This window comes from Bos mutus, chromosome 18 (assembly GCF_027580195.1).
Source record: "Bos mutus isolate GX-2022 chromosome 18, NWIPB_WYAK_1.1, whole genome shotgun sequence".
Taxonomy (NCBI): Eukaryota; Metazoa; Chordata; class Mammalia; order Artiodactyla; family Bovidae; genus Bos; species Bos mutus.
Window position 1 is genome coordinate 5,194,785 of NC_091634.1, and position 24,441 is coordinate 5,219,225.

Below are 24,441 nucleotides of genomic sequence, written 5' to 3' on the forward strand. Positions count from 1 at the left end.
ATTTATACCAAAGAATAAAGGGAAGTATGACTTACAATGTATATATCTTAAGATATATATTTTATATATGATATGTGTGTATGTGTATATTTCCATGTATGTATTCCTCTCACAAATATGAATATATATATACAGTCCAACTCTAGTCAAAGCTATGGTTTTTCCAGTAGTCATGTATGGATGTGAGAGTCTGACTATAAAGAAAGCTGAGCATCAAAGAATTGATGCTTTTGAACTGTGGTATTGGAGAAGACTCTTGAGAGTGCCTTGGACTGCAAGGAGATCCAACCAGTCCATCGAAGAACTGACTGATTTGAGAAGACCCTGATGCTGGGAAAGATTGAAGGTATGAGGAGAAGCGGATGACAGAGGATGAGATGGTTGGATGGCATCATCAACTTGATGGACATGAGTTTTGAGTAAACTCTGGAAGTTGGTGATGGACAGGGAGGCTTGGCAAGCTGCTGTCTGTGGGGTCGCAAAAAGTCAGACATGACTGAGCAACTGAACTGAACAGTCGAACTCAGTGACTAAACAACAGCAACATATGTATATGTATATATATGCATGCACATCTATCTGTCTATCCATTCATCTAATAAAATATGACTTTGAGGACTTCCTGGTGGCCCAGTGACTAAGACCCTGCACTCCCAATGCAGGGGTTGCCAATGTTCAATCCCTGGTCAGGGAACTGGATCCCACATGCCAAAACTAAGATCCCTCATGAGCAATGAAGACCTGGTGCAGTCAAATAAATAAACAAACAAACAAATAACATTTAAAAAACAAACAAAAAAATCATGGCTTTGTCATTGTAAAAAATGAGCCTATCCCAGAATATGCTCCATGTTGCAGGGGGTCATGGCACACTGAACAGCTGGTTCTACAATACTGAGAGAGGCACAGACATTACATCCTAGACAAGGGCTTCTCAACCTCAGTACTCCTGACATCTGTGGCTAGACGATGATTCTCTCTTGGGGGTGGTGGGCTGTCCTTGCATTGAGGGTGCTGAGTAGCACCTCTGCCTTTACCCACAGGTGCCCCAGCAGCCTCCCCCACGGTCATGACAAGCAAAAACCGTCTCCAGACACCGACGAATGGCCCCTAGTGGGCAACGTTGCCCCAGCTGAGAACCATTGTCTGTAGCGTCTGCTGACACGTACAGGCTGAAGAACCAGAGACATCACAAACCTCTGTGCACCCCGCAGCATCCCACGTCCCTTTCTTGGGACATGTTATAAGGTTCTACAGGACATGGACACAAAGATCAGCCCGGGAGAAGCTCCCTAGAACATATTTCCAGGCACAAATCTCCGAAGAATTCCTTTAATCTGATGTGACCCAGAGTCTGAACAACCAAGTACCCGCCCCCTCCCCCCACCCCCACCAACACACACACATACTCAGAAACAAACCCAGCCTAGACACACTTCTCTTTCCTTCCAGCTCCTTCAGGAGCCCCTTGCTGCTCTGACAACAATGAGGACCTTGCGGTTTGGAAAAAGAAATTACTTTGTCATACTGATTCATAACGCTGTCAGCAACCCACATGGAAATTTAACTTCCCTCCAAAACTCATGTCTTTTTCTTTTTTTTTTTCATAACCCATTGGTTAATATGTTTGAAGGACTTTAAAAAAAAAAACCAATACAATATTGTAAAGTAATTAACCTCCAATTAAAATAAATAAATTTATATTAAAAAAATCTCCTAAACTCTGATGCCTTAATTTCTTGTATTCTTCTGTTCTTCCAACATCATCCAGATACAGCTAGCCCTTCATACTGGAGCTCCTTGTTTTGAGCCTTGGGGATAATTATCAGCAACGAATAGAGACACAGGGTCCACTGGGCCCCCTACAGTGCACCCGGAGGTGGTGGCTGTGAATGTGGTGAGAGTCACACCCACGTTGGCTGGGCCAGCAGGGCCCTTTCCGGCAGTCAGGGGTCTCTCATCTGAGGATGCCCAGGCCTGCCTGTGCATAACCTTTGAGATCCCAGTAGACATGGGAAGATCTTTACGGAGGATAGACATGAATTTAAGCAAACTCCAGGAGATAGTGGAGGACAGAGGAACCTGGTATGCTGGCGTCCATAGGGTTGCAAAGAGACACGGCTGAGAGGCTGAACGACAACAATTCCGGAAGATTCTAACAGGACAAAAGAGTACATGAAATTAAGACATCAGAGTTTGGGAGACTCATCAGGACTGGATGTACAGTTGTGACATGTTCATACAATGGATTCTTACATAGGAGGGAAAAGAAAAAATAGACTCACATGTAAAGGTATGATTATATCTCAAACATACAATGCTGAATGAAAACGTCTGGTCATGAAAGCACAGATTATATAATTTTATGCAGATGAAAATTCAATAACAACAGGGAAGGGAGATGATAGATAGATATGTGTGTGTTCAGTTGCTCAGTCATGTCCGACTCTTTGTGACCCCATGGACTGCAGCCTGCCAGGTTCCTCTGTCCATGGCACTCTCTAAGAAAGAATACTGGAGTGTGTTGCCATTTCTTCCCCCAGGGGATCTTTCCGACCCAGGGATCAAACCTGCATGTCTTGCATTGGCAGGTGGATTATTTACCGCTGTGCCATCTGGGAAGACCCTTTCTCTCCTATAGATAGCTTTCAATGGTTTTACGTGTTTGCATCTCCCACTGGACCAAGATCCACAACAAGATGAAGTTTTCTTCACTAATATTTGCTTAGAGACTTAGAATAGGCTATGCCGTACAGAAAACTATTGGAGGAATTAATTCATTGATTAAATATATCATGATTTCTAGGAGTTTATCAGCTGAATGTCAGAGAAAGTGTGTTATTTATGGTTTGCTTTCTAGAACACTTCGGTGATTTTGTTGATAACATTGGAAATGACTGAATCATCATGATAACCCCCTAGAATGGCTGGGGGAGGTTTCCAAGGGATTCTGAGGGTTTAGAGATAATCCTCTGATGAAGAGGGATGACCCTAAAGATGTTTATGTCTTCAGATTCCAGCTGTTGTTAGGATGGAGCTCTCAAGCTGAGTTTGAGAAAGTGTTACAGCTTCCATTGAAGACCTCCTGGGCATGTTACAGGGATAGGATTCAAGCTTTGAACTGCTCTTAGCATGTTGCAAGATCCATGTACACACTGGCATTAGTTGAGGGCTCTCTGGGCCTCTGGGACGTGGGACTAATGATTTTCTGTGTGAAAACTGAACAATCCAAGTCAGTGTATGTCACCTCCTTCAGTTCCTCTGCATCAGGGTCCTGCATAAAAGGGAATGACGAGTGAGGGTGTGCAAACACTTAGGGGAATGATGGGGGAAATGAGACTGCATTCAGAGGTTGTACCAAAGAGAACCTACCTCCCGATTCACCCTTCTGCCCACCTCAGGCTGGCTGTTCATTATAACAGCATCTGTGGGTGATAGAAGTCATTAAGACACTTGGGGGGGGGGCACTTCTGGATTCTCACTTTATCCATACAACACCAGTGGACAGAGAGAGACAGTGGATGTCTGAGATGACTCATCCTCCCCACAGTGTCGCTCAGTCGTGTCCAACTCTTTTCGACCCCACGGACTGCAGCACGCCAGGCTTCCCTGTCCACCACCAACTCCTGGAGTTTACCCAAACTCATGTCCATTGAGTTGGTGATGCCATCCAACCATCTCATCTCCCGAAAGCAGAGTCCGAGATTTTACCTCTTTGAAGTTCAAACGCCCACCGCATTGATAGCTCACCCCCCAATCTTTTAAAATATTTTTTGATGTGAACCATGTTTAAAGTCTTTGTTGAATTTGTTACAATTTTGCTTCTGTTTTGTGCTTTGGTTTTTTGGCCACCACGGGGCAGGTGGGACCTTAGGTCCCCGACCAGGGATCGAACCTGAAACCACTGCACTGCAAGGTGAATTTGTAACCACTGGACCACCAGGGAAGTTCCAACAACTGCCTACCTCTATCTCACTGGTTCTCTCCCCTGATTTCTCCCTTATGTCGATCCCTTCTCTAAATATTACTGGCTGCACTGGACCAGTGGAGAAGTATGCAACGACCTGTAAGCTGAGAGGAGGGGCAAGGGCATTGATGTTCCCTCTTGAAAGCTCTATCCTGGGACTTCCCTGGTGGTCCAGTGGTTAAGAATCTGCCTCTCGGGGGCGGAGCCAAGATGGCGGAGGAGTAGGGCGGGGAGAACACTTTCTCCCGCACAAATTCATCAAAAGAGCATTTAAACGTCGAGTAAATTCCACAAAACAACTTCTGAATGCCGGCAGAGGACATCAGGCACCCAGAAAAGCAACCCAACTCTTCGAAAGGAGGTAGGAAAAAATATTAAAAACAAAAAAAAAAGAGACAAAAGAGGGAGGGACGGAGTTCCGTCCCGGGAAGGGAGTCTTAAAAAGAGAGAAGTTTCCAAACACCAGGAAACCTTCTCACTGCCGAATCTGTGCCGAGCTTTGGAAGCACAGAGGGCAACATAACAGGGAGAAAAAATAAATAAACAATTAAAACTCGCAGATTGCGAGCCCTACGGTAACTCCCCCAGCGGAGAAGCAGCGCAGACGCCTGCATCCGCCATTAGCAAGCCGGGGCTGGGCAGGGAGGCGCGGCGCAGGCTGCATCGCTGAGAGTAAGAATCTGGCCTGAATACCCTGAGCGCTATCTGAGCAAAATAATTTGGGCTAGCAAACCAGACTGTGGGATATCTACCACGCGAAAAGCCAGCCCTAACCTAAGACCGCCAGGCCCGCGCACGGAACAAAGAATTGAACAGAGATAGCCGGCTGCAGATCTTCCCCCTCCGGTGACAGGCAGCCAGAGCCGGAAGGGGGCAATCGCAGCCCCAGAGAGACATTATCTATAAAACTGTAAGCAGGCTTCTTTGCTAACTAAAACTTCTTGGGGGTCTGGATGGTCAACATCTGCCTGAGAAGGTGCGCCGGTTTTACACCCAGATAACCGAGTGGCGGGGAGGTGATAAGTCGCAGCATTGGCGCTCGCCAAACACCTCATCACCTGAGCTGCTCGGACCTGGGAAGAGCACAAAATGCAGGCCCAACTGAGTCTGCGCCTCTGAGGACTACCCGAGTGCCTGAACCTGAGCGGCTTGGACCTGGGAGGTGCATGCAGCCCAGGCCAGCCTCGGATTGTTCCCGGTGGAACAACCTAGAGTCCAAGCAGTGTGGACAGGGAGGCTACACGCGCCGTGAGCGGGGGCATACCCAGGGTGGCTGAGGCACTGCGAGCCCACGCCAGTGTTATTTGTTTGCAGCATCCCTCCCTCCCTCCCCACAGCGCGACTGAACAAGTAAGCCTAAAAAAAAAAAAAAAAGTGTCCTCCACCGTGCCCTTTGTGTCAGGGCGGAAACCAGATGCTGAAGAGACTAGCAAACAGAAGAAGATATAACAGAGGGAAACGCCTTGGAAGCTACAGGCAATAGATCAAAACCCTGTGGTTACTACGGACTACATAGGAAGGGGCCTATAGATCTTGAGAAATATAAATCTGACCAAGGAACTAGCCAAAAATGAACTGAACCCACAACACCCACAAAAAAAAAAAAGTCCTAGATATATTTTTATTATTTTTATGATCATTCTTTCTTTCTTTTTTTTTTAATTAAAAAAATTTTAAGTCCTCTATTGTTCCTTTAATTTTCACTTTTATAACCTATTACTTTGCAAAAAAAAAAAAAAAAAGACCCTATTTTTTTTCTTCTTCAGCAAACTTCATATGTATATATTTTATAATTTTTTGACCTTGTTTTTTTTTTTTGTTTGTTTGTTTTGTTTTTGTTTTTGTTCTTTTCTTCTTTTTTTTAACATTATATTTTTGAAATTCCAAACTCTACTCTAGATTTTTAATTTTCGCTTTTTGGTATATGTTATCAATTTTGTACCTATAGTTTTTTTAATATAATTTCTGTGACTTTTTTTTTTTCTTCTCTGTTTCTTTCTCTTCTTCTTTTATATAACATTGTATATCTGAAATTCCAAACTTTACTCTAGATTTTTAATTTATGCTTTTTGGTATTTGATATCAATTTTGTACCTGTATTTTCTTTATAATTTTTGTGACATTGTTCGTATTTGTTTGTTTGTTTTCTCTCTTTATTTTTCTTCTTCTTTTTTTTTTTTTAACATTGTATTTTGAAATTCCAAACTCTACTCTAGATTTTTAATTTTTGCTTTCTGGTATTAGTTATCAATTTTGTACCTGTACTTTCTTTATAATTTTGACCTTGTTTATTTTTGTTTGTTTGCTTTTTCTCTCTTTCTTTCCTTCTTTTTCTTTAACATCGTATTTTGAAATTCCAAACTCTTTTTTAATTTTTGCTTTCTGGTATTAGTTATCAATTTCGTTTTATAATCTTTCTTTATAATTTTTTGTTGTTTGTTTTTTGTTTTTTTTTCTTTTTCTTTCCTTCTTTTTTCTTTAACATCGTATTTTGAAATTCCAAACTCTACTCTAGATTTTTAATTTTTGCTTTCTGGTATTAGTTATCAATTTCATACCTGTACTTTCTTTATAATTTTCATGACCTTGTTTGTTTTTGTTTGTTCATTTTTTCTCTCTTTCTTTTCCTTCTTCTTTTTTTTAACATCGTATTTTTTGAAATTCCAAACTCTACTCTAGATTTTTAATTTTTGCTTTTATGTATTTGTTACCAATTTTGTACCTTTAAGGACCCAATCTTCAGGACCCATTTTTCACTAGGGAGTGAGATTACTGGCTTGACTGCTCTCTCTCCCTTTGGACTCTCCTTTTTCTCCACCAGGTCGCCTGTGTCTCCTCCCCCTAACCCCTCTCTACTCTACCCAACTCTGTGAATTTCTGTGTGTTCCAGACGGTGGAGAACACTTAGGAACTGATTACTGGCTGGATCTGTCTCCCTCCTTTTCATTCCCCCTTTTATCCTTCTGGCCACCTCTGTTACTTCCTCCTTCTTCTCTTCTCTGTATAACCCGTGAACATCTCTGAGTGGTCCAGTTGTGGAGTGCACATAAGGAAGTGACTACTGGCTAGCCCACTCTCTCCACTATTGATTCACCTCATCTCATTTGGGTCACCTCTAACTCCCTCCTCCCTTCTCTTCTCCATGTAACCCTGTGAACCTCTCTGAGTGACCCTCACTGTAGAGAAACTTTTCATCTTTAATGTAGATGTTTTATCAATGGTGCTGTATAGAAGGAGAAGTTTTGAAACTACTGTAAAAATAAGACCGATAACTGGAAGCAGGAGACTTAAGTCCAAACCCTGACTCCAGGAACTCCTGACTCAAGGAACATTAATTGACAGGAGCTCATCAAATGCCTCCATACCGACACTGAAACCAAGCACCACACAAGGGCCAATAAGTTCCAGGGCAAGACATACCAAGCAAATTCTCCAGCAACAAAGGAACACAGCCCTGAGCTTCAAGATACAGGCTGCCCAAAGTCACCCCAAAACTATAGACATCTCATAACTCATTACTGGACATTTCATTGCACTCCAGAGAGAAGAAATACAGCTCCACCCACCAGAACACCGACACAAGCTTCCCTAACCAGGAAACCTTGACAAGCCACCTGTACAAACCCACACACAGTGAGGAAACGCCACAATAAAGAACTCCACAAACTGCCAGAATACAGAAAGGACACCCCAAACTCAGCAATTTAAACAAGATGAAGAGACAGAGGAATACTCAGCAGATAAAGGAACAGGATAAATGCCCACCAAACCAAACAAAAGAGGAAGAGATAGGGAATCTACCTGATAAAGAATTCCGAATAATGATAGTGAAATTGATCCAAAATCTTGAAACTAAAATGGAATCACAGATAAAAAGCCTGGAGACAAGGATTGAGAAGATGCAAGAAAGGTTTAACAAGGATCTAGAAGAAATAAAAAAGTCAATATATAATGAATAATGCAATGAGTGAAATTAAAAACACTCTGGAGGCAACAAATAGTAGAATAACAGAGGCAGAAGACAGGATTAGTGAATTAGAAGATAGAATGGTAGAAATAAATGAATCAGAGAGGACAAAAGAAAAACGAATTAAAAGAAATGAGGACAATCTCAGAGACCTCCAGGACAATATTAAATGCTACAACATTCGAATCATAGGGGTTCCAGAAGAAGAAGACAAAAAGAAAGACCATGAGAAAATACTTGAGGAGATAATAGTGGAAAACTTCCCTAAAATGGGGAAGGAAATAATCACCCAAGTACAAGAAACCCAGAGAGTCCCAAACAGGAAAAACCCAAGGAGAAACACCCCAAGACACATATTAATCAAATTAACAAAGATCAAACACAAAGAACAAATATTAAAAGCAGCAAGGGAAAAACAACAAATAACACACAAGGGAATTCCCATAAGGATAACAGCTGATCTTTCAATAGAAACTCTTCAAGCCAGGAGGGAATGGCAAGACATACTTAAAATGATGAAAGAAAATAACCTACAGCCCAGATTATTGTACCCAGCAAGGATCTCATTCAAGTATGAAGGAGAAATCTGAAGCTTTTCAGACAAGCAAAAGCTGAGAGAATTCTGCACCACCAAACCAGCTCTCCAACAAATACTAAAGGATATTCTCTAGACAGGAAACACAAAAACGGTGTATAAACTCAAACCCAAAACAATAAAGTAAATGGCAACGGATCATACTTATCAGTAATTACCTTAAACGTAAATGGGTTGAATGCCCCAACCAAAAGACAAAGACTGGCTGAATGGATACAAAAACAAGACCCTACATATGTTGTCTACAAGAGACCCACCTCAAAACAGGGGACACATACAGACTGAAAGTGAAGGGCTGGAAAAAGATTTTCCATGCAAATAGGGACCAAAAGAAAGCAGGAGTAGCAATACTCATATCAGAAAAATAGACTTTAAAACAAAGGCTGTGAAAAGAGACAAAGAAGGTCACTACATAATGATCAAAGGATCAATCCAAGAAGAAGATATAACAATTATAAATATATATGCACCCAACACGGAGCACCACAGTACGTAAGACAAATGCTAACAAGTATGAAAGGAGAAATTAACAATAACACAATAATAGTGGAAGACTTTAATACCCCACTCACACCTATGGATAGATCAACTAAACAGAAAATTAACAAGGAAACACAAACTTTAAATGATACAATAGACCAGTTAGACCTAATTGATATCTATAGGACATTTCATCCCAAAACAATGAATTTCACCTTTTTCTCAAGCGCACATGGAACCTTCTCCAGGATAGATCACATCCTGGGCCATAAAGCTAGCCTTGGTAAATTCAAAAAAATAGAAATCATTCCAAGCATTTTTTCTGACCACAATGCAGTAAGATTAGATCTCAATTACAGGAGAAAAACTATTAAAAATTCCAACATATGGAGGCTGAACAACACACTGCTGAATAACCAACAAATCACAGAAGAAATCAAAAAGAAATCAAAATTTGCATAGAAACGAATGAAAATGAAAACACAACAACCCAAAACCTGTGGGACACGGTAAAAGCAGTCCTAAGGGGAAAGTTCATAGCAATACAGGCACACCTCAAGAAACAAGAAAAAAGTCAAATAAATAACCTAACTCTACACCTAAAGCAACTAGAAAAGGAAGAAATTAAGAACCCCAGGGTTAGTAGAAGGAAAGAAATCTTAAAAATTAGAGCAGAAATAAATGCAAAAGAAACAAAAGAGACCATAGCAAAAATCAACAAAACCAAAAGCTGGTTCTTTGAAAGGATAAATAAAATTGACAAACCATTAGCCAGGCTCATCAAGAAACAAAGGGAGAAAAATCAAATCAACAAAATTAGAAACGAAAATGGAGAGATCACAACAGACAACACAGAAATACAAAGGATCATAAGAGACTACTATCAACAATTATATGCCAATAAAATGGACAACGTGGAAGAAATGGACAAATTCTTAGAAAAGTACAACTTTCCAAAACTAGACCAGGAAGAAATAGAAAATCTTAACAGACCCATCACAAGCATGGAAATTGAAACTGTAATAAAAAATCTTCCAGCAAACAAAAGCCCCGGTCCAGACGGCTTCACAGCTGAATTCTACCAAAAATTTAGAGAAGAGCTAACACCTATCCTGCTCAAACTCTTCCAGAAAATTGCAGAGGAAGGTAAACTTCCAAAGTCATTCTATGAGGCCACCATCACCCTAATACCAAAACCTGACAAAGATCCCACAAAAAAAGAAAACTACAGGCCAATATCACTGATGAACATAGATGCAAAAATTCTTAACAAAATTCTAGCAATCAGAATCCAACAACACATTAAAAAGATCATACACCATGACCAAGTGGGCTTTATCCCAGGGATGCAAGGATTCTTCAATATCCGCAAATCAATCAATGTAATACACCACATTAACAAATTGAAAACTAAAAACCGTATGATTATCTCAATAGATGCAGAGAAAGCCTTTGACAAAATTCAACATCCATTTATGATAAAAACTCTCCAGAAAGCAGGAATAGAAGGAACATACCTCAACATAATAAAAGCTATATATGACAAACCCACAGCAAACATTATCCTCAATGGTGAAAAATTGAAAGCATTTCCTCTAAAGTCAGGAACACGACAAGGGTGCCCACTTTCACCATTACTATTCAACATAGTTTTGGAAGTTTTGGCCACAGCAATCAGAGCAGAAAAAGAAATAAAAGGAATCCAAATTGGAAAAGAAGAAGTAAAACTCTCACTATTTGCAGATGACATGATCCTCTACATAGAAAACCCTAAACATTCCACCAAAAATTACTAGAACTAATCAATGACTATAGTAAAGTTGCAGGATATAAAATCAACACACAGAAATCCCTTGCATTCCTATACACTAATAATGAGAAAACTGAAAGAGAAATTAAGGAAACAATTCCATTCACCATTGCAATGGAAAGAATAAAATACTTAGGAATATATCTACCTAAAGAAACTAAAGACCTATATATAGAAAACTATAAAACACTGGTGAAAGAAATCAAAGAGGTCACTAATAGATGGAGAAATATACCATGTTCATGGATTGGAAGAATCAATATAGTGAAAATGAGTATACTACCCAAAGCAATTTATAGATTCAACGCAATCCCTATCAAGCTACCAACAGTATTCTTCACAGAGCTAGAACAAATAATTTCACAAATTGTATGGAAATACAAAAAACCTCGAATAGCCAAAGCGATCTTGAGAAAGAAGAATGGAACTGGAGGAATCAACCTACCTGACTTCAGGCTCTACTACAAAGCCACAGTTATCAAGACAGTATGGTACTGGCACAAAGACAGAAATATTGATCAATGGAATAAAATAGAAAGCCCAGAGATAAATCCACTCACATATGGACACCTTATCTTTGACAAAGGAGGCAAGAATATACAATGGATTAAAGACAATCTCTTTAACAAGTGGTGCTGGGAAATCTGGTCAACCACTTGTAAAAGAATGAAACTGGACCACTTTCTAACACCATACACAAAAATAAACTCAAAATGGATTAAAGATCTAAACATAAGACCAGAAACTATAAAACTCCTAGAGGAGAACATAGGCAAAACACTCTCCGACATACATCACAGCAGGATCCTCTATGACCCACCTCCCAGAATATTGGAAATAAAAGCAAAAATAAGCAAATGGGACCTAATTAACCTTAAAAGCTTCTGCACATCACAGGAAACTATCAGCAAGGTGAAGAGACAGCCTTCAGAATGGGAGAAAATAATAGCAAGTGAAGCAACTGACAAACAACTAATCTCAAAAATATACAAGCAACTCCTACAGCTCAACTCCAGAAAAATAAATGACCCAATCAAAAATGGGCCAAAGAACTAAATAGACATTTCTCCAAAGAAGACATACAGATGGCTAACAAACACATGAAAAGATGCTCAACATCACTCATTATCAGAGAAATGCAAATCAAAACCACTATGAGATACCATTTCACGCCAGTCAGAATGGCTGTGATCCAAAAGTCTACAAATAATAAATGCTGGAGAGGGTGTGGAGAAAAGGGAACCCTCTTACACTGTTGGTGGGAATGCAAACTAGTACAGCCACTATGGAGAACAGTGTGGAGATTCCTTCAAAAACTGGAAATAGAACTGCCTTATGATCCAGCAATCCCACTGCTGGGCATACACACTGAGGAAACCAGAAGGGAAAGAGACACGTGTACCCCAATGTTCATCGCAGCACTGTTTTTAATAGCCAAGACATGGAAGAAACCTAGATGCCCATCAGCAGATGAATGGATAAGAAAGCTGTGGTACATATACACAATGGAGTATTACTCAGCCATTAAAAAGAATACATTTGAAGCAGTTCTAATGAGGTGGATGAAACTGGAGCCTATTATACAGAGTGAAGTAAGCCAGAAGGAAAAACATAAATACAGTATACTAACGCATATATATGGTATTTAGAAAGATGGTAACAATAACCCGGTGTACGAGACAGCAAAAGAGACACTGATGTATGCAACAGTCTTATGGACTCTGTGGGAGAGGAAGAGGGTGGGAAGATTTGGGAGAATGGCAACGAAAAATGTAGAATATCATGTAGGAAACGAGTTGCCAGTCCAGGTTCGATGCACGATGCTGGATGCTTGGGGCTGGTGCACTGGGATGGCCCAGAGGGATGGTATGGGGAGGGAGGAGGGAGGAGGGTTCGGGATGGGGAACACATGTATACCTGTGGCAGATTCATTTTGATATTTGGCAAAACGAATACAATTATGTGAAGTTTAAAAATAAAATAAAATTAGAAAAAAAAAAAAAAGAGACAAAAAAAAAAAAAAAGAAAAACAATTAAAAAAAAAAATCTGCCTCTCAAGGCAGGGGATGCAGGTTTGATCCCTGGTCCAGGAACTAAGATCCTACATGCCTTGGAACAGTTAAGCTTATGCACCAAACTAGAGAGCCCAAGTGCCAGAATGAAAGATTCCGTGTGATGCAGCCAAGTTCCCTGGTGCTGCAATGAAGACCCTATGCAGCCAAATAAAAAAGGAAGGAAGAAAGGAAGGAAGGAAGGGAGGAAAGAAAGACAGCTCTGTGTCTGTGGCTCCTGCCTTGAGCACATACCTGTACACTGTCTTCTCCCTTCCCCACTTTGCCCAGATGCACTGGCCTCTCTTCCTGAGACTTACCCTTTGCATCAGGGCACCAGTGATGGACGAGGAAGGAGATAAAGCTGACAAGGAATACGAAGGCCACAGAGGGTCCAACCAGAGCATGCAGGTGCCTGGGGTTACCTGGAGGAAGACGTGAATCCATTACGAAACAAACCATAGCAGCTCTTCTTTACTGTTTGCCGGGTAAATGAATGCAGTATCTCTACCTTCACAATACCCTTGAGTCAAACAAATTAAATTATCCAGTGGAAGAAAAAAGCGAAATAAAGATCAAAGTAAGGGCAGTTGTCTTATGTCACATGCCCAGGAAACGACAAGACAGTTGAGCCCAGGGCTGCAGAACGAAGCTTGGCTGTGGTCTCATGAGCTATATTTAGGCTGATGCTCTGCGGGTGAGGGAGAGAGAAAAGACCAACCCCTCTGCCAGCTATTGCCGGACATACTTTGTTGTCCATCCCCCGACCAACAAAACCAGTCCTTTCAGAAATTAGGAGGAAAGTTGATTGGGAAGTTGTGCTGTTTCCCACCTTTGAGTCCAAGATCTGAACTCACTCAAAAGAATACTGGCAGCCTTCCTCGATGGTCCAGCAGTTAAGAATACACCTGCCGACGCAGGGGACATGGGTTCCATCCCTGGGCCAGGAAGATTCCACGTGTCCCAGAGCGACTAAGCCTGTACTGAACTACTGAAGCCTGTGTGCTGCAACTACAGAAAGCCCACGCACAGCAACAGAGACCCAGAGCAGCCAAAAATAAATAAAGACATAAAATAACAAAAAAGAACATTGGCATTCACCTTCCAGAATCTATCTGCATCTACACATACAATTGGAATTGGGGTGAAGTAAAGGTTTTGGGGTGGGGAAATGGACAGGGGGAAGTTTTGTACCATGTATACAGCACTTTCTTTGATCCAGGACCTGTGCTGTGTGGGGTGGCGGTGTGGGGAGTAATGTTTTCACCTTTTTGATTTGATCCCATCCTCATAGACAGCCTCAAAGGGAAGAGGTTCAATCTGGCTCTATTGTGGATAAAATAGAGGGTCAAAGAGGTAATCTTACCAAAGTAGACTAATGATGGTTTGAACTCAAGTATGTTTGGCATTCTAGTGTTTTATAAGACGGGCTTCCCGGGTGGCTCAGTGGTAAAGAACCTGCCTGCCAATGCAGGAGACATGGGTTCAATCCCTGAGTGGAGAAGACCCTTTGGAATAGGAAATGGCAACCCACTCCAGTATTCTTGCCTGGAGAATCCAATGGACAGAGGAGTCTGGTGGGCTATAGTCCATGGGGTTGCAGAGTCGGACACAACTGAGTGACTAAACCACCACCACAAGCTGCTAAGACTCCAGGCTTCCAATGCAGGGGTTGCAGATTTGATCCTTGGTCAGGGAAACTAAGATCCAACATGGAGCAGCTGATTTTTTAAAAAAAGGTTTAAAATAGGGAGATTATCCTAGATTATTTGGATGATCCCAGTGTAAACATGAAGTTCTTACAAGAAAAGAGAGAGGGAGAAGAAGAGTTGGAGAGAGATGTGATGAAAGAAAGTGGGTCAGAGTGAGGCACTGGCAGGTAGACATGACCAACCACTGTAGCTGTGAAGTTGGACGACGTGACCGTGAGATGTAGGGAAATGTAAGAAGCTTCTAGAAGCTGGAACAGGCAATGGATTCTTCCCCAGAACCTCCAGAAGGAATGCAATCCTCCTGTCGTCTTGATTTTAGCCCAGTGTCACCCATTCATTTTAGAGGGCTTCCCTGGTGGCTCAGATGATAGAGTCTGCCTGCCATGTGGGAGACCTGGGTTCAATCCCTGGTTCAGGAAGATCCCCTGGAGGAGGGCGTGGCAACCCACTCCAATATTCGTGGACAGAGGATCCTGGCAGGCTACAGTCCATGGGGTCACAAAGAGTCAAACACCCCTGAGCAACTAACATTTTCACTTTTATCCATTTCAGACTTCCCATTTATAGAACTGTAAATACTTTAAAACACCATGGTGTTATTATCCCCTGAGCCTGTGGAAATTTGTTGAAGCAGCATAGGAAAGAATGTCCAATGCATATTGTACATCACTTAAACGAGTACTTAATGAGTAAGAACTTAAACTGGAACAGTACTTAAATGAGTAGGTTAATGAAGGAACCCTAAACATGGATGGATTCAGTTCTTACTGTAGCTTTTGTGCTACTGAGAACTTTTGGTTTCATCCCGACAGACAAGAGCTCATTTCTTTTTATTTTTAAAGATTAAAAAAATTTTTTTTGATGTGGATCATTTTTTAAAGTCTTTATTGAATTTGTTACAATATTGCTTCTGTTCTATGTTTTGCTTTTTTGCCATGAGGCAAGTGGGATCTTAGCTTCCTGACCAGGGATCGAACTCACACCCCTGCATTGGAAGGTGGGTTCTTTTTTTGTATATACATCCAAATGTATTCATTTATTTTTAAAAATTTATTTTTGATTGTAAATAATTGCTTTACAATGTTGTGTTGGTTTCTGCCATTCATCAACATCAATCAGCTGTAGGTATGCATATATCCCTTCCCTAGTGAACCTCCCTCCCACCTCCCATGCCATCCCACCCCTCTGGGTTGTCATGGAGACCTGGTTGAGCTCCCTGGGTTACACAGCAACATCCCATTAGCTGTCTGTTTTACATCTGGTAATGGATATGTTTCAATGCTACTCTCAATTCGTCCCACCCTCTCCTTCCCCTGCCAAAGTCTGTTCTCTATGTCTGTGTCTCTATTCCCACCCTGCAAATAGGTTCCTCAGTATTGTCTTTCTAGATTCCATATATAAGCATTGCTATATGAACTTTGTTTTTCAGAACTGACTCAAATGCGTTCCTTTTTATGGCTGAAGGAAGGTAGATTCTTAACCACTGGACCACCTGGGATGTCCCAGTGCTCATTTCTTGGCAGACAGAACTTCTCAAAGAACTGGGCCATCGCCCCCACCAGTTGCTGCCTTCTTTTCCCTTCCTGAAGCCTTCACAGTTCTCATCTCCAGTTAGCAATGCAGAGAGATTAGTCATGGCATTATTCCTGGTGGGGAGGGGTGGGGTGGGGTCAGGTTTATTCTCATCCTCCTCTCTTCTCCTCTCCTGTCTGAGGAGGAGACCTCAGCTACAGAAAATTAGAGATTAAGAGCCCTTGCTGGGGAAAAATGTATATATGTGTATAACTGAGTCACTTTGCTGTATACAGCAGAGATCAGCACAATGCTGTAAGTCAACTATACTTCAATAAAAAAAATAATGAGTCCTAACTGGACAACAATCCATGGGATCACAAAGAATTGGACATGACTGAATGACTGAACTGAACTGAACTGGACCAACTGCACACAGACCCTTTGGGGTACCCCCTTTTGATGTGGTAGAATCTGGGGATCAGACAGGGTAGATGACAAGTCCAAGAGCACAGAGCTGGAAAGGTGGCTAACTCAACACCTGCAGGCTCAGTCACTCAGTCGTGTCTGACTCTTTTTGACCCCATGGGGTGTAGCCCGCCAGGCTCCTCTGTCCATGGGATTCTCCAGGCAAGAATACCCGAGCGAGTTTGAGTAAACTCCAGGGGATAGTGAAGGACAGGGAAGCCTGGCATCCTACAGTCCATGGGGTTGCAGAGTCAGACACAACTTAGCAACTGAACAATACTGGAATGGGTTGCTGTTTCCTCCTCCTGGGGATCTTCCTGACCCAGGGATCAAACCTGTGTCTCCTGCCTTGGCATGCAGGTACTTTACCGCTGAGCCACCTGGGAAGCCCAGCTGAGTCCATAATCTATTCAAGAGTTTCTCCCTCCCAGGGTTCTGCAAGCAGAGATCAGAGGAATCAGTTACTCACCGCTGTTGGAGTTTGGTTTTGTGTGTAGTGGCAGACTACTTGAAGAGTTTCCTAGAAAGAGGAACAGGAGAGAGGTGAGGGAAGGAGGCTGCCTTTTGTTTCATGGAAGCTTCTTTGTCATCTAATGCTGAGCTCCTGAGAGTCTTAGCATCCCTTCTCCTAATCCCTGGGGACTTGACTGCCTCCCTGAGCTTCAAGATGCCGAGAGGTGGACTTCCCTGGTGGTCCTGGCGGGTAAGACTTGGCCTTCCAATGCAGGGGGTGTGGGTTCCATCCAAAGATCCCACATGCCTCGAGGCCAGAAAACCAAAATATTTAAAAAAAAGAATCAGGGCTTCCCTGGTGGCTCAGAGGTTAAGAATCCGCCTGCCAATACAGGAGACAGGGGTTCTATCCCTGATCCAGGAAGATCCCACATGCCGAGGAGCAACTAAGCCCATGCCCTACAACTACTGGGCCGGCGCTCCAGAGCCTGGGAGCCACAAGTACTGTGCCCATGTGCTGCAACGACCGAAACCCGCACACCCTAGAGCTTGTACTCCACAACAGGAGAAGCCGCCACAAATGAGAAACCTGTGCACTGCAGCTAGAGAGGAGCCCCCGCTCCTGAGAAAAGCCTGTGCAGCAACAAGACGCAGTACAGCAAAAAATAAATAAATACAATTATGAAAAAAACATTTAGTTTGAATCAAGAGGTTCCTCACCTGTGACAGACAGGTACAGTGGGTCGCTGGAGTCTGACCATGAGTAGGGAGAGCGAGTGAAAGAGCCATAGCACCTGTAGACCCCGCTGTGGTCTGGGGTCCCAGGACCCAGAGGGAACTCTGCCTGGAGTGCTCCATGGGGGCCCCGCCCTCCAGCCAGCGGGCGCCCAAGGTTCACCCCTCCCTGAGCAGATGGAACTGGTCAAAGGCGCTCTCGGAGCTGCAGACCAAGGTCACGTTCTCCCCTGACCTCACCACGGGTCCTCCCTGGGCTGAGAGAGAGGGTTTCTTGGACAGACCTGGAAGGAGAAGAGGCAGTTTCGTGAGACAGGCTTTTCCCAAATCCCATGTCCTTCATCCCTGAACTGAGAATTCACACCCGCAGTTCTTCTCAACTCTCTCTCTCTTGCTCTCACTCTCTAATTCTCCCCTATCTCTCTCCTACTTTCTCTCTCTAGGTCTCTGAAATTGCCTCCCTCCTAATTTTTTTCCTTCTTGTATTTTTTTTTAAACACTCTGTACTTCTCCTTGGATTGGTTGATTTGATCTGTCTTCTTTGATTCTGAGGTTCTCATTCTCTATCTCGTCTCTATCTTTCAGCATTATTCATCTATCTATTCTGTTATCTGTCTATATCTCCATCCACCATTTATCTACCCATCTTATCATCTATCTATATATCCATCCATCGTTCCACCATCTATCTACCTTTCTATGTATGTATCTATCTACCTATTTTATCATCTATGTGTATGTTCATCCATCATTTTACCTATCTATCTATCATCTATTTCCACTTCCATGACTTCCTCAGCTTCTCTGTCTCTCTGGGTCTCTTTTGTAATCCCTATTATCCACCCCCAGATCACCATCTTTCTCAATCTTTGCACCCATCCACCCTCCCAAGTCTTTTATTTTTAGGGCTTTTCTGTCCACTCCCTTCTTTCTCATTAATTCTCTATCCCTTTTTCTTTCTATTTACCTTTATTTTTTTCATGTTTCTCCCACCGCCCTCAGTCCCTCTGGCTTATTTTCTGCGTGTGCGCACAGCAACTGTGTTTCTGCCTCTGCTTTTTGATGACTCTGTTTTCTCTCTGATTCCATGTCTCTGTGGGCTTTGACCTCCATAATCTTACAACGTTTGGTGTGACCTTGCACGTGGGCTTGAAAATACAGCATGAGAACTCATGAAACACACAACATACAGGAGCTGGCGTTTGGCTCCGTCACCAGGGACCTTGGTGTCCTGGGGCACAGTGTGGCTCAACCACCTGGAACGAAGCCACATCTGAGTGAACACAGTATCTGTGCATCACCCAGGGCATGAGGACACAGGGCTCCTGGAGAAACAGCCTGAGCCAGATCAACCTGGTCATGAAGTCCTGGGTAGATACATGGTGTATCCTTGGGTTCTTTGAGTAGAGAAGAGAGTGTAGAGTTGAAATGGAAACCAGGCTCCTAAACTGTTTCTGGTCTCTGAGCAAAGTCAGGGTGGAAGGGCACCCTCTCTGCTACCTGCCTTTCTGTCTGTGTCTCTCACTTCACTCTTTATCTCCATCTCTGAGTTCCTCTGTCTCTGCCCCTGCACCTGTCTTTTCTGTTATAACAGGTGGTCTGTACTTGTTTCTCCTCTTTCTTTGTCTCTTGGATGCAACTCTCACCAAGTCAGTTTCTCCCCATGAAAAGCACCCTTCTCTCATCTCCCACACCACCACCTGGGGCTTCCACGTCCTGGTACATCCAGTCTGTATGCCAGCCCTTGACATTCTCACCTGTGATCACCGTGTCCAGAGGGTCACTGAGGGGCTGACCACTCAGAGTGGGAGAGATTGAAAGCACAGAAACGTCTGCAGGAAAACCTCTTCATCTCAAGGTCACCTGCTTACCAACCTTAGTTCCACATGCGGTTTCATTTCCCTTGGAATGGGACGTAGCAATCGTAGATTTGGGATTTTAGGATGCGGGCATCACGGGGCACCATGATTCTGCCCACTGTGGGACCCAATTTCCTCTATTAAATAGGTTTTTATCTAGAATGCCTGGAGAACTTCCTGTCGTTCTGACTGGACCCTGACTCAAACTCCCACTGGGATCCGGGAGACCGGGACAACGGGTGGCCTCTCTGGACAAGAGCTCTCTGACCTGTGACCACAATCTCCAGGGTTCACTGGGTGCTGATCACACAGGGGGGAGGTGACTGTAGTGACCATGACATCTGTAGGTCCCTGCATGTGCTTCGGTCATGGGGCCCATGAGGAAGTTCTTCCAGAATATGATGCCCTGGAGCTCAGGGACATTGGTTCTGTCATCCTTGTGCAGCCTGAACCTGTCAAATCCGAGAGGGGAGTGACACCAGAGAGTCACATGCTGTCCTTGAGGAACTACGGGGCTTGGCCAGGCTGACAGGGAGGGCTTGTCATGACCACCTGGGGGAGAAGAATGCACGGTTTACAGTAGAAAATGGGGAACCCCTTCCCCTCGATGGACTCAGAGGACCCTCCCTCTTCCCACATCTCTAAGGCTCCTTTTCAAACCAGGGGAACCCGTGCTCCATGGAGATTCCCACACCACAGGGGCATAGCACACCCTACATGAAAAACATCTGCTGAGAATTTTGAGTGTGTGTGTATGCTCAGTCATGTCTGACTCTTGTGACCCCATGCACTGTAGCCCTCTAGGCTCCTCTGTCCATGTGGATCTCCAGACAAGAATACTGTAGTGGGTTGCCATTTCCTTCTCCAGGGGATCTTCCAACCCCAGGATTGAACCCACATCTTCTGCAGCCCCTGCATTGCAGGCAGGTTCTTCACCACCGAGCTATCCACAAAGCCCGAGAATTTTGAGTGTCAACTAACAGATTCTTCCTGGATGTTGATAATGTAAAATTTGTTTTATAAAACAAGACGGAGTAGACACCCAATGGAAAAACAACCTGTGTGAGTGAAATGATGTCAGCTCACATGAGAAACACAGGACATGATGGAGCCTGTGGTAGAACCTTCTGGAATCTCAGGGGGCAGGGCATAGGTTCTCCCCTTATTCTGAATGGAGGCCAGCAGCAGCAGTTCTCTGCAATGCCTATCCATGGAACTGCTGGAGAGCTTGAGTCATCACTTTGTCCTCCAAGGGTCTGTGGTCCCTGGCCCTGCTGCCTTCCCTCAGTCTACAGATAACACCAGTCCCTCACAGTCACCCCCGCTCTGAGCATCACAGTCTCCTGTAGGTGCCCATAGAGCCTGGCTCAGCAGAGGGAAGAGTATCTGGGGGAGGGTCTCTGGGCCAGAACTGGGGGCTAGACTTCCCTGAAAATGTTAGTCAACCAGTCATGTCTGACTCTTTGTGACCCCATGGGCTATAGCCCACCAGACTCCTGTATCCATGGAATTGTCCAGGCAAGAATACTGGAGTGGCTTGCCATTTCCTTCTCCAGGGGATCTTCCCAACCAAGGGATCAAACCCAGGTCTCCCTCACTGCAGGCAGACTCTTTACCATCAAAGCCACCTTGGGCTCCCATTTTCTACTTCCAAAAGACCACCCTCATATGGTTATGACTTCCCATGGTTGACCCATCACCCTACCTTCTGTACCATCTCCCTTCCTATTACAAGAGAGTCTTACTTGAGGAGGATGGCAACCACAGTTTGGGGGAAAGACTCACCCTCTTGTGCCCAGATGCTCTGGATCAAGAAGAAACCTGGAAGAAAGACTCATGATGGATGATCCATCTCATGTCAGACCTGGCCTTCTACTCCCCTGGCCTGTTCTGTGGGCCTTGTCAGCAAGGATGTTGCTCGCCTTGATGAACCCAACCATCAAGGTCCACTTTGCCCCTGTGGAGGCAGGGCTCTCTGTTAAGGTGGACCCAGTGCTCCAGGTCAATATTTGCACCAGGCTTCATTCTGTTCCAGGACTCAACAAGACATGTCAGGCTGACGATGGCAGACAGCATGGCGCTGCTCCTAATGATCAGGAGGCAGCAGCTCTGCAGATCTGAAGAGTACACAGGATGTTATGATGACACCCAAACTAACATCGTGTGCAAGCTGACCACAGGGCGGAAAGGTGACTCACACAGGCTCTTCGTACCTTAAAAAAGGCAGTGTGTGGGGGTCATGGCTGAAGGAGGAATTGGGCTTCCTGGAAAATGTTAAGTCCAGTGCTGTCTCTTCAGATTGTTTAACAAACTTGAACCACAACCTCTGGCCCAACCCACCTTTGGCTACATTTTCAAGTTTACCAAAAATGTATGCTGCAATATCTAATCTGCTATGACTTTGAGGCACTGGATTATTTTCTGTTTTCATTCTTGATATGATTTTCATAGAATTTCTTATTTCATTCCTATATTAAAAAATTTCCAAGCATTATATTTTATCTTTAATGTTCAACCATCTCTATGACATCCACAGTAAAAATGTCTTTACTTAAAATGCTAATTTCATGATTTTTAAAAATTTATGGATTTTCCTATATTGTATTTTCTTTTCCCTGTATGTATGCACTGCCAAGTTCCTGGAACATGTAACAATTTTTAAAAATTTATGAATTGTTGGCTTACAATATTATATTAGTTACAGGTGTATTACATAGTGATTCAGCATTTTCAGAGATTACACACAGTACAAAATATTATAAAATATTGACTATATTCCCTGTGCCAGACATTATAACCCTGTGACTTAATTATTTTATAAATAATGGTTGTTGGTATTTCTTAATCCAGTCTACATACTTTGCTGCCCCTCACACCCACCCCTCTCCCCCCTCTGGTAACCACTAGTTTCTTCTTTGAATCTGTGAGCCTGATTCTCTTTTGTTATATTTGTTCATCTATTTTTATTTTCTTAATACTTATTTTTGTTTATCTGGCTGCATCAGATCTGAGATGTGGAATGTGGTATCCTTTTAGTTGTAGCTTGTGGGATCTAGTTCTCTGACCAGGGATTGAACCTGGACCCCCTGCATTGCAAACCCAGAGTCTTAGTCACTGGACAATCACAGAAATCACTATTTTGATTTTTAGATTCCACATAGAAGTGAAAATATACAGCATTTCTCTTTCCCTGTCTGACTTATTTCACTAAGCATAATGACCTCCAAGTCAATCCATGTTCTCAACAGTCAGGATTTTGTTCTTTTTAGAAAACTGAGGGGGCTTCTCTGGTGGCACAGTGGTAAAGAATCTGCCTGTCATTGCAAGAGACCTGAGAGACCTGAGTTTGATGGGTCGAGAAGATCCCCTGGAGAAAGGAATGGAAACCGATTCCAGTATTCTTGCCTGGAGAATCCCATGCACACAGGAGCCTGGGCGGCTACAGACCATGGGTCGCAAAAATGACTGAGTTGACTTAGCATGCATGTATTCAGCCTAATATGGTTAGTGGCACCATACTGGCTATCTCAGAGTATACTTCATCTTTTTATTTTGCCAACTAGCATTATTATTTTTCATGGAAAGCATTTTATTTTAAATATAACGGTGTGCACATGTCAATCCCAAACTCCCAAACTATCTGTCCCCACTCCTCCCCTCTGGTAACTCTAAGTTTGTTCTCTAAGTCTACAAGTCTGTTTCAGTCTTGTAAATAAGTTTACCCTTGTAAAATGTTACTGAATAGAGGGGTTTACTTTTATTCATTTTGTTTTATTTTAAACTGAATAATTTGAAGAGTCAACTGGCAAATTTTTTATGCTTTATTGGAATTTTATAAAAAGTAGGATGATCATGATAAGCTACCTAGTATGAGCAATTGATTATAGCATCTCCCCAAAAGGTGAGATAGTTAAATAGAGTCCTAGAATAGCCAGGAGATTATTAAGAGGTGGTGGGATTTTTGAAGACGATACTGTAATTCTTGGACTCCACTCCTCACCTCAGAGCTGCTGGGCTGCTTTGGAGGAGGAGTGAGTGTCCATGAGGAACCCCTTTAAAAGAGATCTAGGTCCTCAATTTGTAACACTCTGTGTGCTCAGAGGATGGGGCCAGGTCAGGGCTCAGCATGGTCTTGGTTTACATTGAATTCTCATAGATAATGGGCTCAGTGGAGGGGTGCATGGGCCTCAGGGGAGTGGGAGTGAACAGTCTCTCAGAGAGGGTCCTGAGGTCCAAGTGGGCGTATATCACGTCTTCTGCTGCAGGGTCCTGAGAGGAGAGAGATGTGAATGATGGACTGAGATGTGATCTTCAAAGGCTGGGGCATTGGGCATTGAAGGGCTCAGACTATGGCAAGGGTTTGGGCTGGGAGGACTCACCTCACCATTCACTGTTCTGTCTTCCATGGGCTCTCCTTCCATGATGGCAACATCTGCAAATGGAAGAGAGTCAAGGCTCTTCAGGGTGGAGGCAGTTATTCCAGACCTCCATATCTTTGATAGTTACATCAAAGCCAGAAAAAGGCAGGGGTGTGCCCCAGGTTGCTGAGCCTGTCTACTCCACTAAATGAAAACAAAAAAAAACAAAACATTCCATATACAAGCCCAGCCATTCACAGACTGTCTCAGGAACCTGTGCAAACCCATGGACCCATCCTACATCTTCTGTTATGGACCATCCTCTTCTGTGTATCAGCAGATTCCCAAGATCATGTAGGGGAGAAAAACAGATGGTTGTAGTTGAAGGGAAGAACAGGGCTTGGAATGTCCCTGGTGGCCCAGGGATTAAGAGTCAACCTTCCAGTTCAGGGAGCGGGTTCTATCCTGGTGGGA

General features: G+C 43.2%; 1 pseudogene; it reads right to left on the bottom strand.

Annotated features, from left to right (window-relative positions):
* Positions 1–1,395: 1,395 nt before the first annotated feature.
* Positions 1,396–24,030, bottom strand: LOC102280334 (killer cell immunoglobulin-like receptor 2DL5A; annotated as a pseudogene).
* Positions 24,031–24,441: the final 411 nt, after the last annotated feature.